General features: G+C 50.5%; 1 long non-coding RNA gene across 1 annotated transcript; it reads left to right on the top strand.

The window, feature by feature from the left end:
* The first annotated feature begins 702 nt into the window (after window positions 1-702).
* Window positions 703-12,537, top strand: LOC139356915 (uncharacterized). The gene is made up of 3 exons (XR_011609445.1): window positions 703-1,137; window positions 7,974-8,724; window positions 12,374-12,537. It is a non-coding gene; the product is annotated as an uncharacterized lncRNA (long non-coding RNA).
* The last annotated feature ends 1,826 nt before the right edge of the window (window positions 12,538-14,363 follow it).

Here is a 14,363-nt window from a genome sequence, read left to right as displayed (position 1 = left end):
ACGCCCAGTCTGTCTGACTCTGGGGGTGAATTAAACAATGTGACATTGTGGGGAGGGATCTTGGCCGAGAGTCAGCCAAACGTTTCTGATCCTGGCTCTGCTCCTGAATGTAGTTGTTTGACCTTCGATGTGGAGCTTCCTCGGTTCCCCCACTGGAAAACAGAAGGATTGGACTAGGATGCTCTCTAAGGATCCTCCAGCTCTAAGAGTCTATGAATAGACTTTCCCTGGGATGAGAGCTTTTTAAAAACCGTTTGCAGGAACCCACATATGCGCAAACCCAGCCTTATGTACAAATGGAGTAGGCGGCAGCCTGTATGGTGTGAATGATGGCTGCTAGGAAGAGCCCCTGCCCGAAATATTTCCATCGCTCATCCACTGCCAATGTGCTTGGAGTCTGCCGTTCCAGAGCCATGCCTTCACCGAGTTCCTATTTCAAAATGCAAGCGCCTCAATGCGGCCTAAGAGATTATGTCCTTTATTTCTGGGGGAAGGGAACTTTTGTTTTGATGGATGTCAAAACTGGTTTGCATTTCCTGAGTTTAAAGTAATTCTCTTGCAGGTGAGAGTAGCCTGCTCAGTGCCAACTGGGAGAGCAGAGCCTTTCTTCCATTCAGTAGGGGGGAGGGAACTGGGGAGGCCACTGGAGGATGCCCATTGCTTTATGGAGCATCCTCGGCTTTGGCTCCAGGTAGACTCAGGCTTGAATCCTGGCAGCCAGGTGACCTTTTGGGATACACTCTGACTTCCTCCTTCCTGGAGCCAAGTCCTTCATTTCCCTGGGACTTAGCACACACAGGCTGCTGGAATGGCTTCTTCCGGAAGAGGAGGGATCCAGCCCCACTGAGTGAGTATGTTCCCAGGAGCGGCCTGGAGGCTGATGCCTAGGAAATGCCACCGCCTCTCCCCTGGCTCCTCTTGGCAAGCCCGTCTCTGCACCCCTCCCTGTCTTTCCACCAGCCTGTTGGAGGCTGATGGACAGGAAGTTGTCATCTCCTCCCCCCACCCAACATCACCACCACTTCCTTCACCCTGTCCCCTCCTGGCTCCGGGTAGCGATGAAACTCTTCCCGATGAGGGGTACCTGCACCATCCGGACCCTCTCTAAATGGAGGGCAGCCACGCTCAGCGGGCCAGGTAAGATGATGTGGGAGGTGCCTGGCACATGATGGGTGCTTGATGCATGTTGGTGACACCCCACTTCTTTCTGTCCTCCTTGCATTTATGAGGTCAGGTTAAACATAGGGGGCACAACCACATGGTGAGCTTGTGGCTGAGCTATGGCCACACACACTCTTCTCTCTCATAACCCATTGGTCCATTCAGCCCTGGAGATCTTGACAGAGGGCAGCTGTCACAGAGCCACAAAATAGCAGTAAGGGACATTGCCTGGTACAAAGTAGAGCTTGAATGATTGTGCTGTACTCAGGATAACATGCAGAGTCCATCGTGGGCTCCTCTAGCCTCTGTAGGGTCTATCTGGCCCCTCTCCAGCTCTTTGACTGTGTCTTGCTACTTCCCTGCTTGCTGATTCCACCTTAGCTGCATGAACCTTCTCTAACTTCCTGGAACATACAGGCCCTTGCAGCCCTCCCTCTGGAATGGTGTCCCCCAATATCTGCATGGCTCATTCCCTTGCTTCCTTCAAATATCTTGAAGTGTCACCTCAGCAGAAGAGCCTTCCCTGACCACCCTAACTAAACTAGCACCCTCATCACTCCCTATTCTTCAAAGCATTGCTCTCCCTTACCTGATAGATTTCTTTGTTTGTTTGCTTATTGTGAGAATCTAGTGTCATACCTGATAATTTCTACAACACATTTTTGTTTGCTGCTGTATCCCCAGCACTGAGAACAGTACCTGGCACTCAGCAGGTGCTCAGTAAAGATCTGTGGCCGGAATGAACAGATGAATGAATGATACATGTGGGCAAGACCAGTGTTTCTAACATAAGTTCTCCAGATCTCTAGAGGGCGCCAGAGGCTGTCCCAGGGGTTCTGCAGCTGCTCAAAAAGAGCAAAGGGGACCAAGAATTTACTTGGGATTAAATCCATATTGGCTATTGCTTAATAAATGAAGTTTGTTCTAACCATCCATTCAGAAAACATTTATTGAGCACCTACTATATGCCAGGCACAATGTCAAGCATCAGCATTACAATGCGGACAGAGACAAGCACATTTATGCCATTTTGGAGCTGGCAATGTCATTGGGGAGCTGACGATATTCAGAGTGGGGTCAGGGCGCCTGCACCAACAGGATTTCTGACGCCATCTCCAGATGGTCCTGACAGTTTCCCTCTGCATTTGGAGCAAATCTGCCCCCTTGAGAACATTCCTTCTTCACCCCAGTCTTGGCCTTCCAACTTATAAATAAGACATTTGTACAGGATGATCCTTAAGAACCTCCCCGGCTCCTACATTTCCTGGTTTCCTGGGAAGAACTCAGGAGGACAGAGGCATTGGGTGCTTCTGATCTTGGGGGAGCCTGAGATATGGAGGGACAGCTTAGTGCTGGGGTCCAGATGAGGACACTCTGTGTGCCAGGCTTGGGGGGTAGCCCCTCCCTGCTGCCCCCATGCAGGGAGATAGTTCTTTTCCTTTGTCAGCATCCTGGCACAGCATGCAAGGAGCTGCCTTCCCTTGAGTGGCAAAAGCCAGGCTGAGTGCCAACTTGTTAGGAATAGCTTCACCACTACCCAGAGCCAGGAAGGGCCAGAGCTGAGGATGTGGTGGCAATGTTGGGTGGAGGAAGAGGGTGACAGCTTCCCGTTCATCAGCCATCAGCCTCTGACAGACTGCTGAAAGGGAAGGGAGGGGTGCAGAGATAGGCTTGCCAGGAGGAGCCAGGGAGAGGCGGTGGCATTTTCTGGGCATCAGCCTCCAGGCCTCTCCTGAGAACGCACCCACCCAGTGAAGCTGTTGCTGGCTGGATCCCGCTACCCCTGGAAGAAGACATTCCAACAGCCTGTGTGTGCTGAGTCCTGAAGTGAGGGATTTGGCTTGCGAGGGAAGAAGTCAGAGCAGAGCTGGAAAGGAAGACTTTTATGGGGAGAGTGGGGAGGACTGTCTCTAAAGAGCTCCGCCAAAAAAAAGCAGGAAATGTTTAAGTCGGGTATCAGGAAGAACATCTTGGCAGGACCAGTTGTCATTTTATTATCAAAGAGGACTATGGATACCTGTGTAGAGGTGGTTGTTTCTGATTTCTGAATCATATATATGAGCTCTGATTCATTCATTTGTTCATCCATCTATCCATCCATCCATCCATCCATCCATCCATCCATCCATCCATCCTTCCATCATCCATCCCTCTTACTGTGTGCCAGTGCTGAGCCCTGGGCAAGGGAGATAAATAAGACAAAGTCCCCGCCCTCCAGGAGTCTATGAGTGGGACAAGACACATGCCTAGCTGACTAAAACACACACCCAAAGTGGTTGGTGGCATCTTAGAAGGACCAACATGAGTTTAGAAGAGAGATGACACTTGGGACCAGGTGGTCACAGAAGGCTTCCTGTAGGAGGTGGTATTTCAACTGGGCTTTGCAGTATCTCAGAATACCCAGGAAGAGAGGACAATGTAGACACAGACTCAGAGGTGGGAGAGTGCAAGGCCCAGGCAGGACTGTCAGCCTATCGTGTGGTTGAGGCATGTGGTTTCAGCAGGGGTGCTGAGGTCAGTCACCTGACCTTAGCCTTGGCAGGAAGGCTGAGTCACCTGACCCACATCTGGCCTATCAGTAGAGTCCATTCTTCTGGCTACATGATTGGTTCCAGAATGGAATGTGATCCAAGATGTTCCAATGAGAATCAGCCATGGGACTTTTGCTGGAATCACCCCCATCCCCTATGTCATTTACAGACAATGGAATTATCTTCTACACAGCCTCTGGTGGAGAGATAGCCAGACCAGGAACCGAGGTGTGGGCTTGAGCTCCGGCTCTGTTCCATACCCAATATGTAGTCTTGGGCACACTCCTGCCTCCCCTGGGTCTTTGTTTCCATATTTGTAGAAGAAGGAACTCAAGGTAGATTACCTTCGAGGTGCTACTTTTTCACTCTGGAGTTGGACATCTCTTAGGCCCATCTCCTCTCCATCCCGATGCCACCATCTTGTGGGGAGGTGGGTGGATGGGGAGGAGTTCTGCTGGATATCTGAGCACACAAACACAAAAACATCCAACAGTTGTTATTATCTGCAATTTCTTGGCTCTTCCTTGCTGTACTTCTGCTTCCCTCCATTTTAACAAGATCGGGGTGGGGGGGAATTGACGAGACTTTGCATATTGAAAGAGGCTGAAAACCCTGCCTGTCTCTCGCCCTCACTATCTGACGGCAGCTCAGGCAGGATGGGCTGCCTGTCTGCCACTCAGCAGAGCCCAGCTCCAGCCCACAGCGTGGAGGCTCGGGGGCTCTGTCTCCTCCTGGCATCTCCTCTGTCTCTGTTCCCCGTAAGACTTGGGAAGTTCATTATTTCCCTGACTGGCTTTTCTGGCGAGACTCAAATTAATTTTCCATCTCTCCTTCTCTCCCAAGCTTCGCAATCATTAAATGCCAGGGAAAGTTAAATAAACAGCTGATTTACAGAAGCATTTCCTTTCTTTCTTTCTTTTTTTAAAAGCAGGAACCTCTATTAATCAGTTGTGCTGAGGGCGGTCTGATTAAGCAGTTGGCGCGCCCTTCAGAGGAGTAAGTGTGGGGTCAGGAGGCCTAGCGATTGGCAAGAGGCTCCCAATCTGGGATAAAAATAACGCAGGCCCCTGCCTGCTCCGTCTTCTCTCCACAGAGGTGGGGGGCAGGCCTTTTCTGCGTGGAAGGACAAAACAAGGCACTTGGTTCAGACCTGAGGTCTCTCCACTATCCTGAGCTGAAAGACTTTAAAAAATATTTTCACACAACTCCACTGTTATCACACAGACTCAGAGAGGGGAAGGCACCTACCCTGGGTCACACAGCAAGGTCACAGCAATGCTGGGATTAGGATCCTGAATTTCAGTTTGGAACTAAGGGATGAGGAGGCTTCTAGATTCGCATGCCTTGAATAATTTGACAAGAAAAGGCAAGCACGTCACATATACTGGCACTTTCAGGGAGCCACAAAGAGAACATGCACGGAAATGTTCTGCACACATTCAAACACAGAGGCATCCCCAGGTATGTGCGCACACAGGCACACCTGCTCCTGGAGCCGGTACCTGAATTGAATCTCTGGAGGCTACAGTGATTTTGCCATCTGCCTGGACTGGGTGTCCCCACCCATAACCCCTTCCTGGACTGTCTCGGGTGGGTGGAGACCCTCTGACCACCCATCTCCCACACAGGCCGGGGCTTTCAGACCTTAAACCCTGTTTCCAGCCTCATTGTGAAGCCAGCACAGCCAGGAGTTCAATGAGAAGAGTCAACAATCCTGGGTCCCCCTCGACGGCTGGTGACTCTAGGCCCCCTGAGACTCACCAAGGACAGTGAATCTCCCCTTCTCTAAAATGGACACAAGTTCTTATTTCTCAAGGCAGTGGTGGGAATTAAATAAAGGTTTGTAAAGCACCTGCTTCTGGATTTGTTCAGCAAATGTGTATCAAGTTCCCTGTTCCCCAGGGGCACTCCATCTCTGGTCTTCCTGCCTTGGCACATAGTAGGTGCTCAGTAAACAGAAGTTGTCAGTATCATTCGCCTATCAGGCATTGACTGAGAATGACCTCATGCCAGGTGCTAGGGCAGGTTCAGGTTCGGAGGCAAATGGCTAGAGGAATATGGCTGAGTGTCTCCAGGGAGGAGCACTCAGGGTAGTAGGTGAGACACACACATAAGAAAGTGATTCCAAATGACATCCAAAATGCTATTAAAGATGAAACAGTACTCACAACAATAATTAGAGTTCACGTATCTAGGTGCTTACTGTACTTCCAGGGGATGTGCCAAATGCTTTGCCTCTTTGCCTTAAGAGATTCTTACAACAGCCTCATGGGTTGAGTACTGTTATTTCCATCATTTTACAGATGAGGAAACTGAGGCACAGAGAGGGCGAGTAACTTATCCAAGGTCACACAGCTGGTACATGGTAAAAGGGGTAGTGAAAACACAGTGGAAGCATAACTAACTCCAAAAGGGGAGTCCAGCAGCGGGACACTTCTGAAAGGGAGAGCTTTAAGGTGAGCCTTGAATCCTGAGACCACCCCTGTCCTTCCTTTTCTGCTCATCAATGCCATCCTGTCCTCTCGCTTCTACCCCAGGGAACCAGCCCCATACTTGACTCTCAAGGGACAGTCACATGACCGTGCTAGCCCTGGCTTACGGGACCCGGGTACATGTCTGACCGATGAGACTGCGATCAGACCCAAGAATTTAAACCCACGTAACCAGAGAGTGGGAGCTGTGGTGGCCTCAGACTGGAGGGTCAGAGAGGAGCTAGCGCCAAGGAGAGAAGGAGAGGAGGGCAGAGGCCAGAGGTGGGGGGAAAAAGAGAGAATGTACCTGGTTTGCCTCTGAGTCCTTACGATTTCTGAGTTCTAGAGGCTCAGCCATTCTTCCAGCTTCTGGGGTTCATGGGCAACCCTTAGCTTGATAATCAGATCCCCTGGACTTAAGTGAAACTAGCGTGGCCTCCAGTTTCTTGTCCCCACATAATGCTAGCCCTAGGGCAGGTGAGTGGACAGGTTCGTGCTGGCCAGAGGAAACAGGAAAGGGCGCCCCTGGAGGGGAGAGGGGTTCAAGCAGAGGCCTGGACACCTGCAGGCTGCAGGAGGGGTGCGAGGGGGCCTTGGCAGGGTTTTTGGGAACAGATAGCTCGGAGCCTTTGGGCCTCTCTGCCTCAGAGTTTGTGCCCTCCGCCTTGTCACAGAGGCCCGGTAACTCATTTTCAATCAGGCCCCGTCCCCAGCACACAGGCAGAGTTAATTAAACATAGCCTTCCCTTCAGCAAGGAAATAAAAAGCAACCTCCTGATACAACAATTAGTATTTACAGCCCCGCCCCCTCTCTTTCTTCTCCTGCCTTCTCCTAATACCGCACCTTCATTATCTCAGACTTGGAACTCGCTCTGCCTGCCGTCCATAAATTAGTTTGAAGAATTTAGGAGGAGTGAGGGAAGAAGGGAGAGTGCCCTGGGATGGGGAGACAGGGCCAGCTGCAGTGCTGGCGGGAGCCTGAGTTCAGGGTTGGAAAACCAGGTTGCTGAGCTGCTGAGAACAGGTGTCTCAACCTTTCTGTTTTCTCTTCTATATCACAGGGATTATACGGATATATATTAGACCCCAAAGTGCACTTCCCAGTCAAAATGGCTGGTCCAGCACCAGCCTCTAAGTGAAGGCTGTGCCATCCCATTTGCAGAAGCTCCTTTCTTTCTTTCTTTTTTTTTTTTGAGATGGGGTCTTGCTCTGTTGGCCAGACTGGAGTGTAGTGGAGCAGTCTTGGCTCACAGCAGCCTCAACCTCCCAGGCTCAAGGGATCCTCCCACCTCAGTTTCCCAAGTAGCTGGGACCGCAGGTGCATGTCTACCGTATAGGACTGTTGTCAGGATCAAATGCGATGTGTAAAGAAAGTGCCAAGCACAGTGCATGGCATGGACACATCCTACCTGTTTTCCTCTTGCTCCCACAGCAGGTAAAGCCAGAGACCTGGGCTCTGAACCAGCAGGACCACAACCTTGCTGTGTGACATCAGATTGCCTGTTTGGCTTCTCTGGGCCTCCGCGTAAAGCACGTCCTGCAGAGAGCTGGAGGGCAGGCAGAAAGGAGCAAGTGTTCTCACCTAAGACTGCTGTGCTGCAACCCTCCCTTGCTCCACTGTTCACTTGCTGTATGAACCAGCAGTCTTTAACTCCACGCTTCTCTTTCCTTGACTGTAGGATGGAGGTGATGCCTGCCGTCCTTGAGGGGTTGAAAGCGTTAGTGTTGGAATATTCAGAACAGTACTCAGTGCATGATCTGTGCTTGAAAGATGTCAGCTATTTGTATTTTTATTTTTCATCTGGTCCAGCCCCTGCCACCAGACAGGACTGAAGCCAGGCAGTGGAGCCTGTTCTTAGAGGCTGAATCTGGAGTTTTCCTCACAAGTGATTCCAGAAAGGAGAGTCCCCCCTCTTGGACCACTGTTGTGAGATCTAAGATTATGAAGGCTCAGATGAGTTCTTTGTGTCCCAGTTTCGTCTTTTGTGAAACAGAGCTGCTTATGCCTACCATGCAGGGCTGCCAGGAGGATGAAGAGGGATAAAGGTGCAAAAGTCCTGCTGTGTGGCTCTTACCTCCATCGCTGCCACCCTCAGTGGACTAACAGGCCCCTACTATCCTGAAAGTCTCCAGCAAACCAGAGCGCTTGTTGAGCACCTGCTCTATGTGGGCATCATGCCAGCCTCTGGGACTGGAGGCAGAAGACAAACCTGGAACTGCCTGCTCTCAAGAGCAGAGGTGCAAACCCCACATGCATTAAACTAAAACAGTGGCTCCAACCTCCGGGATGCGATGAATCCTTCCCAGGGAGTAATAAATCTGCAGCTGAGTGGTGAGATACAGATCCAAGCTCCAGAGGAGTTGAAGAACAAGAAAGGAGCTTGAGAAATGGGTGGCACAGTGTCACTGAGGGGCTGGCACTGGCCCAGCCGTTTTGACTGGGAAGTGCACTTTGGGGTCTAACCTGAATCTTTCCTGCTGCAAAAGGATACTATTTTCTCCTGATCCCATCATCCCAAAGATGGATATTATGAATTAGAAGCCGAGTGGACAAATGTAAGGTAAGACTAGCAAATAATTAGATGGACTTCCTTGTGGGACTCAGCAATGACTTGGAAGGCAATTCCCAAAGCAGATCCAGCCATGTCTGGAGCCCTGGCAGCGCTGAGCCCCCATGATGACACCCTGGAGGGGTGGTGTTGATGGGAGTAGGTGAGCACGAGGCCATTGGTGCCAAGATCCATCTCTCTGCTCCACATGTACCCCTTGGAGATGGATTTTCATTTAAAACATATTTTTAAGAAATTTGGGATTTGCTAGAGATAAGGTCTGGACACACTCAGAAAGGACAGAATTGACCTCGGTCTTAGCCCCCTTCCCCAGTTACTAATTATCACTGAGCTAACCATCAGTGAACGTGACTGAGCTGCATGACCCATGGAGCAGTTGGGATGAGCTGCCTTTAAACCCAGTTCAAAATCCACCCCAATTTGGGGAAAGCATCCTTTTGGTCTGAACAAGGCTGATGAGTAGAACAGGCCATGGTGAAATGGTTTTCTTTCCTTGCTCCCCTTTGGGATGAAGGACCCTCCCTTCCTCCCTGTCTCCTGGCCCAGCCCCTAGTGTGTTTGTTTGTTCCTGGGTGGTGGGGAGGATTCTCCACTTCCCGGTCACGCCTGGGATGTGCTGCTCAGAAAAGTCCTCTCTTCCTGTCCTCTCCCGGGCACTGCTTCCTGCTCCAGCTCTGATTCCCGCCTTCATTTCTGCATCTGGACAGCAGGCTGGGCCAAGTTTCCCGGTGGGGCATGGTGGCTATGTGGGTAGGCTCTCAGGCAAGTGATTTTGCCTCCCTAAGCCTCGGTTTCCTCCACTGTAAAATGGAGATAATAAAGATGGTGCCTTCCACGAGAGAGATGCATTTAAGGCACTTAGAACAACATCCAGACACAATGCAAGTGCTTATTAAATGAGAGCTGTTACTATTTCTGTTCCCCGTCTCGGGGACTGGCTGGGAGGCCTCATTCCAGGCCCAGGGGATCTGACAGATCCCAGCCTAGGACTCCAGGAAGAGCAGAAGGGTGACAGCAACCATATGGCTGCCAATGGAGAGGCTTCTCTATGCTCTGTGACCCACCCGGCCCCGCAGATAGAGAAGCCAGCAAAACCTGGGAGGTCCTGGCCCTCGTGAAGTTCACATTCTAGTAGCAAGAGAAAACAGACAGCTAACACATAAGCTCCTCAGTCCTGACTGAGGAGGGGAGGAGGGGGCAGAGTCTACCACTCAGAGTACTGGAGGGAGGGCAGAGGCAGAGGGAAGTCACGGGCTCTCCTCTATCACCCTGGGCAGGCTGGGTGGCAGGGAGGGGAATTACGGCCATGGAGGGGGATCCGGCCAGGCACTTCAGCCCCAGCTGAAAGTTAGACCAGGAGCAACGAGAACAGATCAGCCTTGCCACTTTACAGCAAGGAAGAGCCCCCACTCTTGCTTGTATCACTGTCTCCTCCACGTATCACTGTCTGCCTCACCGCAAAGTTGATGTATCTGGTGTGCTGTCTCTCTCCAAACACCAGACTCCAAGCTTCCTGCGAGCACAGACTTGGACTTGCTCATTGCTGCATACCCAGCACCTGGCATACTGTCTGGCACAGAGCAGATGCTTCATAAATACTTTTTGAAGGAATGGATGGCTGCATCTAGGCAGGATGGCCTTGCAAGTCTTTCCTGGGGCATGGGATGGCCACACTTTGTGGCTTTCAGTCTCCTGACTCTGGGAGGCTCTTCCTTGCTGTAAAGTGGCAAGGCTGATCTGTTCTCGTTGCTCCTGGTCTGACTTTCAGCTGGGGCTGAAGTGCCTGGCCAGATCCCCCTCCATGGCCGTAATTCCCCTGCCTGCCACCCAGCCTGCCCAGGGTGATAGAGGAGAGCCCGTGACTTCCCTCTGCCTCTGCCCTCCCTCTAGAACTCTGAGTGGTAGACTCTGCCCCCTCCTCCCTGCATGCACCTCATCCTATTGGTGAATCCTGTGCCTGCCATTCTATGTGGAGTCTTGGTACCCAAAGGTGAATTCCCAAAAACAGACCTGGCTTCAACCCACCACTTACCCACATGTGACCTTGGTCAAGCCCCTTCTTCGCTCTGAGCCTCGGTTTTCTCATCTAGGTAATGGGTAGTAGCAATTCCAATCCCAAAGGGTTGGTGTGAGGGTTAAGTCTGGAGACAGTGTCCCATGGTGGTTGAAAGCCTCACCTTTGAGTATGTTAGAGGGGTTCAAAACCAGGTGTGGACAATTCTTAGCTGTGTGACTTTGGGCAAGTGACGGTATTCTACTAAACATCAAATTATTTCTATAGAACAGGGATAACAGTAAAAATAATATTGAATCCATTATTTTTCTGTGATGATTAAAAGAGTTAAGGCATGGAAAGTGTATTAGTCCATTCTCATGCTACTATAAGGACATACCTGAGACTGGATAACTTATAAAGAAAAAGAGGTTTAATGGACTCACAGTTCCACATGGCTGGTGAGGCCTCACAATCATGGTGGAAGGTGAAGGAGGAGCAAAGGCACATCTCACATGGCAGCAGGCAAGAGAGCTTGTGCAGGGGAACTGCCCTTAATAAAATCATCAGATCTCATGAGACTTATTCACTATCATGAGAACAGCACAGGAGAGACCCACCCCCACGATTCAGTGACCTCCCACCAGGTCTCTCCCACGATACATGGGGATTATGGGAGCCACAATTCAAGATGAGATTTGGGCAGGGATGCAACCAAACTGTATCAGAAAGCATTTGGTACTGTGCTTGGCACATAAACAGTTTACATCTGTTAGTTCTTCTTTGTCTCTTTGGCTGGGCATTTAGTAGGTGCCAAAAAACAATAAATACTTGAACTTGCTCTCTTTAGAAGTCAAGGCTTTTGTTATTGTTGTTATGAAGATGAATATTGGGAAGATTTGAATTTGCCAATTTCTGCTGGCCTGGGAGGTTTACTGTCCTGGGTGTGGCTCTCCTTCTGTAATTGTCAAAAGAGCTCTTCTCATCAAATGAATATTGACAAGAGCAGGATCCTGTCAACAGTGTTTAGAGTCTTTCCACACCTCTTATCTGCCTGTGTCCTTCACTATCCCTATTTGACAGGAGAGAACATCAAAGCCCAGGGAGGTTTGGCAAGTTGTCTGGGGTCACACAACACAAGGATACAACCAACACTTCCAGGCTCTTGTGAAGCGATCAGAGTGCCAGGCCACCAGCATCACCGTTATCACCATTACTATCCTCTGTAGGTGAATGGGATGTTAAGGTCTTTCAGCTATTTCTATAACTCCATCTCACGCGATCCTTTCAACAGCCCTGTGAGCTGTGCAGGACAGGACCAATCACATGTTACTGCCATTTTTCAAAGAGGAAAACCCGAGACTCAGAGGAGGCTCAGATGGGCCTAAGGTCACAAAGAGCCAGTGGCCTCCTGACACCCAGCCTGGTGCTGTGGCCTCCCACGATGGTGTCGGACTGGCTTCCCTGTGTCCCCCACCTCCCACTCTTCAGCTTCTTTCCCACCCATCCGCCACTCCCAGATCCCACTCTGAGAGGCCTCAGCTGGGAGCATCGAAGGGCTGGGCCCCTGTTACAAGACCTCAGAAACTACATTATGGGCCTAAGACCCCCGAACACTAACATGCAATGATTTTTTTCCTTCTCTAGAGGAGCAGAAAAGATTCATAGCCTGCGATGATTGACTCTGCTTTTAACCAAGTTGCGTAGAAGCAACGAGTGTCACTTCCAGGAAGATGGATGATGTCTCTGCAGCGGGGGATGAGAGCCCAGAGGTTTGCAACTTCCCTGGTAAAAGTTTGTTCTTGTTTAGAAATCACCTTGGGGTTCGAAAAATATGGATCCATTGGAGAATGTGGTGAAGCTTGTCATGGTGAGTTTCCAGTGAGTTAAAGGAGCTGGAATTTAATGTCATTCTGGCCCCATCATGTCTTCCCCAAGGAGGGCAATATACAAGATCAGACCAGCTCCCTACACTGGGAACGTGCACTTGATCCAGTCCCCGACCAGCTCTGAGCCCTGGAACCCACCAGGTTTTCCGAGGATTAAATGAGTTGATGTAGGCAAGGCACTTGAAACCCTGCCCAGCACATAGCAGGCTCAAGGTCAATGTAAACCATTTATTATTACTATTCAGAGTATTCCTAGAATACCAGGTGGAGGGGAGAAGCCATGCAGGTAATATAGTTGTATTTGAGTTTGGCAGAGGGAATGAAAAGAGAACAAATCTTTCCTGTCTTTGTTTCTGTCTCTCAGTGTCCTGAACCTTGCATCCCAATTGCATTTACACACACACACACACACACACACACACACACACACACACACACAACAGTGAGAATAGCAACAACAACAACAGAAGCAAGGCTCAGCTCAGAGAGGGGCGTCCATGTGCGGGCAGGTTCTCAGACAGAAGCCCTGGAGAAAACAGCCCAGAGGTGAAGCAGCAGTGCCAACACCAGTTTCACAAACCAGCTGTTTCACCGGCCGTGGAATGTCATGGGTCTCTGGGCTCTGGGCTGGGAGTGCGTAGCTGGGGCCTGCAGTGCTGTGTTTAAACATCATGCGCCGTGACGGGCTTGTGTGCAGGGAGCGGAGGGTCTGGATGCACTCAGGAAATGTCATTTCTGAGCCTGGGGCACTCTCTCTGGTCGGGAGAGACCCGAGCTGATGAGCCTTCCCCATTAGCTCCATCACTGGCTCCTCTGGCTTTGAGAGGGAGCGGCTGCATCTCCCCTCCAGGATCAAAGCCACCGCTCTCTTTCTTTCCTGTTCCTGCCTTTTGTCTGCTCTTCTGTCTTGCCCAGAAATGATCTGGGGGAGAGCAAGGTTGTGTCAGGGAGTGGGGCTGAGGTGTCTACTCCAAGCTTTTGTGCTCTCCAGACCCCTTCCTGCACACCTGCACCTGCTGCCAGGATAGATAACCTCCTTCTCGATCCGAGGGCTCTCAACAGGAGGGCACAGGGCTGTGACCACACGTCATTAGAATGACTTTCAGAAAGTGCTTATTGTGTGCAGGTACCAACCTGCAGGGTCTCTTTCAGTTGTCCCAGTAGCCCGCTGAGGAAGCTGTGGTGACCCCACTGTAGAGATGAGAAAACTGAGACCCAGAGAGATAAAACAAATTGTGCCAAATCATAGTTTGAAAGAAGCAGAGTCAGGATTTGAACCCAGCTATGTGTGATTCCATTCTTAACCACTGCGCTGCCACGTGCTTTACCAAATGGAAGGCGTGGCATGGTGGCGCGTGCCTGTAGTCCCTGCTACCTGGGAGGCTCAGGTGGGAGAATCACTTGAGCTTGGGAGGCTGAGGCTGCAGTGAGCTATAAATGCACCACTGTACTTCAGCTTGGGCAACAGAGTGGGATCTTGTCTCTAAATAAATTAAGTAATTAAAATAAAATAAGATGGGGAATATCGAACAAATTTAGTTTTATTTGTAATTAAAAAGAAAATCCCTCCCCACTGCCCTTTCTAAAACAGATTCCAAAGTTTCCCCACTCATTGATTTATTTGATCCTATGAGAAGGGCTGGAAAATTGCTTTCCCACTTTAGTGATGAGAAAGGTGAGGCCCAGAGAGGTGAAGTGGCCATCTGAACCCCTGCCACTGGCTTCAAGGCGGCTGTGTCTCCGGGAGG

This window comes from Macaca nemestrina, chromosome 1 (assembly GCF_043159975.1).
Source record: "Macaca nemestrina isolate mMacNem1 chromosome 1, mMacNem.hap1, whole genome shotgun sequence".
In the NCBI taxonomy this organism is placed as follows: Eukaryota; Metazoa; Chordata; class Mammalia; order Primates; family Cercopithecidae; genus Macaca; species Macaca nemestrina.
This window is presented reverse-complemented; position numbering and strand designations above follow the sequence as displayed.